Raw genomic sequence first — 5,152 nt, 5'->3', positions numbered from 1 at the left:
GATGCACGAAATAAATCTTAAAATATATCCGTTGGAGTTGGTATACCAACAGATATATTTTGGGGACAATTGCTATTGTAAGACCCAGTTTATATTATCAAATTTAACAACCTAAAAACCTTGCCTTTAACGCCAAAATGACGACTTTACAAAAACTTTCATAGTTTAAACCCAAAATTTTACAACATACATGTATTGTTGTTATAAAACCCCATACAAGAAGGTAACTACCATTAGTTTACTTAGTATCTAAAACAAAAGTCATAATTGCGGAAGCGTTCTAAAAGATTGTGTGTTCGGTTCGGCTCGCTTGCTTGATCTTCATCCGTTACTTGGGTACCTGAGAACTAACATTTTAAACAAGCATTAGTACTATCACTCTTGGAAATTACGTATTCGAACCAGGTCCGAACACTGGTTCAAGAAAATGATCAAAACATTTTTTATCAAACAGGGTTCCACCGTAATTTACGGTGTCACCGTATATTACGGTGACTTCTGGACATTTAGGACCTACCGTAACTCAGTAGGTATTCACCGTAAAAGAATTGCAGGTCACCGTAAATTACGGTACTACCGTAATTTACGGTGGACTCTGCACATAACTCCCTTGTTTAAAAATGCAGTTTTTTGCTGGTTCGTTATGAGTCGAAACAGCATACTTTCGTATGAATCGTTAAACGGCTGGGCTAATTCTTCGTATTTATATATCGGCGATCACATTACTCAACTATAACTTAATTGGGCATGTTACGGAGATTAACATTCACGCTAATTGCAAGACTTCTAGTTGATCTTTCGTACTATGATCATGCATCAAAACCAAAACTTAGCATCTAATAAAAGGACAAGGCTTATAAGTTTGTCTATGGTGTTCGTTACACGGCCTACACCTCATGTATTATTCGCACAATATAATAAAGTCATGCTTCGTGTTTATTACCAAAACTTGTTTGACCCGTTTGGGTGCGGAGTACAAGCACCTTACGGACGCTCGACTTCATGTTTATAACTTGTTTAGGGCAATAGCCAAATTCATGACATAATGGAAATCCTCGGTCATCATGCTTTCATTCCTCTTTAACCAACTCATAAAGCTACGATATGTATAATGTAATGAAACGATAAATTTCATACCTTTAGAGCGCGCCTTTTCCTCGTGAATCCCCTCCGGCTTGCCCGCTAGAGGAACCGGACTCTTTGCCTAGAAAATCCAGTTTTTAACATGTTTAGAATCATTTTCATGACCATTTTCACATCAATTATGGACCATTATCAAATCTGCGTTTTTATCAAAATTTCACATTTAATCCTCACTTAGGCATTTTAACAAACACCTAGTGGGTCAGATTTTTCTACATTCATAAACATGTTCATGACTTTAAAATTCAACATCCAATTTCACCATATTAGAAATTTTGCATGCATCTTGACATTATCTTTTCAGAACTTATCTTTCCAAATTTTCAGATTATGCAAAACAAGAGTTATAATTTCAGCATTAAACAAGTTTCTTAAGGTTCTCTAATCACCTACAATGGTGATTAAGTAATCCCTACAAGTATCATACAAGGTAATGTCAAGAAATCATCTAGGGTTTGATCCTAAACCTCACACTCCTTCTAATTTCAGCCATGCATCAATAATCAGGCTGAATTTCTCATGTTTCACAGTTAACCTAGAATTTGTGATGTAACAAAATTACTGAATTTCACATACCTTTTGATCCTTACAACGAGGTGTTTACTAATATTTGATTAGAGCTTGATTTGGAGCTGATTTGGGGCTTCAATTGAAGAGATTTTGGTGTGAAACTTAGGGTTTTGGAGAACCCCTGTCGCCCCCTCCTCTCTTGATCGACCAGACTCCCAATTTTGGGAAGTTTGGTTAATTTTGTTACTATTAGTAACTTATCCTTGAGTTTTGACAAGTTTAGCCCCTTTAATTATGATTTTCTCTAGTTTTAATTATTTTAACCATAACATGCATTAATTCAAGACTTGGAATTTAACTAGGTTAAATTCCTAGTTGGTAAACTCTTGTTTATCTATTCTTTGAACTTTATAATATACGAGTTTGTGTTTTTGGGGTGTTACAAGTCCACCCCCCTTAAAAGGGTTTCGTCCCCGAAACCGAATTACGTACCAAATAATGTAGGGTAGAGACGCCGCATCTCCTCTTCGGGTTCCCAAGTAGTGTCTGACCCTTTTCTATGGTCCCACTTAACCTTGACTTGATTTATCACTTTGTTCCTCAAGCTTTTCTCTTTACGATCTAAAATCGCAATCGGTTTCACTGCATAGTTGAGACTGTTATCCACCTCGATATCATGGTAGTGGACATGAGCGGTCTCGTCGGCCAAACATTTCCGGAGATGTGATACGTGAAATGTGTTATGAATCCCACTCAACTCTTCGGGTAATTCAAGTCGATAAGCTACCTTACCAACTCGTTCAATGATTCTAAATGGCCCAATGAATCTCGGGCTTAACTTTCCCCTTTTTCTGAATCTGATAATACCCTTCCATGGGGAAACCTTTAGCATGACCATATCGCCAACCTGAAACTCAATTGGCCTATTTCTTTTATCTGCGTATGCCTTTTGCCGGTCTTGAGCCGCTTTCAAGTGCGTCCGAACTATGTCGATTTTCGCATTTGTAGCTCGGATTATATCAGTTGGTGCTAGCCCTCGCGGACCCACTTCTCCCCAACATACCGGAGTCCGACACTTTCTGCCATATAATAGCTCATACGGGGCCATTTTAATACTAGCGTGATAGCTATTGTTATATGTGAATTCGACAAAGGGTAAATGGACATCCCAACTACCCCCAAAATCAATAATGCAAGCCCGCAGCATATCACCCAATGTTTGTATTGTTCTTTCGCTCTGCCCATCCGTTTGTGGATGATAAGCAGTGCTAAGGAACAATTTAGTTCCCATCTGTTCTTGGAATTCACGCCAGAATTTCGAAGTAAACCGAGTATCTCTGTCTGATACAATGGATATCGGTACCCCATGCCTTGCTATGATTTCATTGGTGTATACCTCCGACATTTTCTCAGATGTATAAGTTTCACGAATCGGAATAAAGTGGGCGCTTTTAGTTAACCTATCCACTACCACCCAAATAGCATCAAAACCACGACTTGTTTTAGGTAGTTTGGTCAATAGGTCCATCGTGATTTGCTCCCATTTCCAAACCGGAATTTCTAACGGTTGGAGTTTACCATACGGCTTTTGGTGTTCCGCCTTGACTTGTAGGCATGTCAAGCATTTTTCCACGTATTTCACAGTGTCTCGCTTCATTCCGGGCCACCAATAGTTTTGCTTCAAGTCATGATACATTTTGGTCGCTCCCGGGTGAATGGAATAACGGGATTTATGAGCTTCATCAAGTAGAAGCTTCTTAACCCCACATGTGTTAGGAACCCAGATTCTATTAAAACGAGTTTTTAGGCCGTGACTGCCCACCTCAAGGTCCTTAACTTGGCCAATAATCCTTTCCTTTTTCCAGTTTTCCGCCTTTACAGCTTCGTTCTGTGCTTCTCGAATTCGTTCTAGTAAACTTGAAGTCACGACCAGTTGCATTGATCGTACCCGTATCGGGGTATAATCTGTTTTGCGACTCAGCGCATCGGCAACTACATTGGCCTTACCGGGGTGGTAATGTATTTCGCAATCAAAGTCCTTGACGGTTTCTAACCACCGCCTTTGCCGCAAGTTTAATTCCTTCTGGTCGAAGAAATATTTCAAGCTTTTATGGTCGGTAAAGATTGTAAACTTAACTCCGTACAAGTAATGTCTCCATATCTTTAAGGCAAACACCACCGCTGCCAATTCTAAGTCGTGAACCGGATATTTATTTTCATGAATCTTCAATTGCCTCGAGGCGTAGGCGATGACCTTGCCTCGTTGCATTAACACGCATCCGAGCCCCAATTGAGAAGCGTCCGAGTAAACCACCATGTCTTCAGTCCCTTCCGGTAAGGTCAGTACCGGAGCGTGGGTCAACTTTTCCTTGAGTGTTTGGAAAGCTTCCTCTTGCTTAATGCCCCACACGAATTTTTCCTCCTTACGAGTTAATTTGGTCAATGGTAAGGCAATTTTGGAGAAATCCTGTATGAATCTCCGATAATATCCCGCAAGCCCTAAAAAGCTTTGGATTTCCGAGGGATTTCTTGGAGGGCTCCATTTCGTCACAGCTTCTATCTTTGATGGATCTACTAGTACTCCATCAGCACCAATAAGATGCCCAAGAAACTGTACTTCCCGTAACCAGAAAGTACACTTCGTGAATTTTGCATACAGCTTCTCTCGTCTGAGTGTGTCTAATATTTCCCGCAAATGACACACGTGCTCGGCTTCACTCTTTGAATATACCAGAATGTCGTCGATAAATACAATTACCGACTTATCTAGCATGGGTTTGCAAACCCGGTTCATGAGGTCCATGAAAGCCGCGGGCGCATTGGTCAATCCGAAAGGCATTACGAGGAATTCATAATGCCCGTACCTCGTACGGAAAGCCGTTTTGGGTACGTCCTCCTCCTTGACTTTCAATTGGTGATAACCGGATCGGAGATCAATTTTGGAAAACCAACTTGCTCCTTGCAGTTGGTCGAATAAATCGTCAATTCTTGGAAGTGGGTATCGATTCTTCACCGTGAGTTTGTTTAACTCCCGGTAATCGATACACATGCGCATACTGCCATCTTTCTTTTTCACGAATAAGACTGGTGCGCCCCACGGAGACACACTCGGTCGGATAAATCCCTTGTCAAGAAATTCCTGAATTTGAGACATCAATTCTTGTAACTCCGACAGTGCAAGTCGGTATGGCGCCTTGGCCACGGGTTTCGCGCCCGGAATCAACTCGATTCCGAACTCTACCTCTCGTTCTGGCGGTATCCCCGGTAGTTCTTCCGGAAACACGTCTTCATAATCTCGCACGACCGGTACATCCCCAATTTTGAGGAGTTCCTTTTCCGTTTCGCTCGCATATACCATAAAGGCCTTGCATCCATGTTTCATGAGTTTGCGAGCTTCTAGCATTGTGCATATCACCGGGTTACCTCCCTTTTCTCCATATATCGTAACTTGCTTTCCGCTAGGAGACGTTAGTTTTATTTCCTTTCGGAAACAAACCAC

The 5,152-nt window shown here is 41.0% G+C and overlaps 1 long non-coding RNA gene across 1 annotated transcript; it reads right to left on the bottom strand.

Annotated features, from left to right (window-relative positions):
- Window positions 1-215: 215 nt before the first annotated feature.
- On the bottom strand, window positions 216-1,749 carry LOC110891639. The gene is made up of 3 exons (XR_002565441.2): window positions 1,720-1,749; window positions 1,138-1,204; window positions 216-347 (listed from the first exon to the last, which is right to left on the bottom strand). It is a non-coding gene; the product is annotated as an uncharacterized LOC110891639 (long non-coding RNA).
- Window positions 1,750-5,152: the final 3,403 nt, after the last annotated feature.

This window comes from Helianthus annuus, chromosome 16 (genome assembly GCF_002127325.2).
Source record: "Helianthus annuus cultivar XRQ/B chromosome 16, HanXRQr2.0-SUNRISE, whole genome shotgun sequence".
In the NCBI taxonomy this organism is placed as follows: Eukaryota; Viridiplantae; Streptophyta; class Magnoliopsida; order Asterales; family Asteraceae; genus Helianthus; species Helianthus annuus.
Note: the sequence above shows the minus strand (reverse complement) of the source record. Positions and strands in the feature narration are given on the sequence as shown.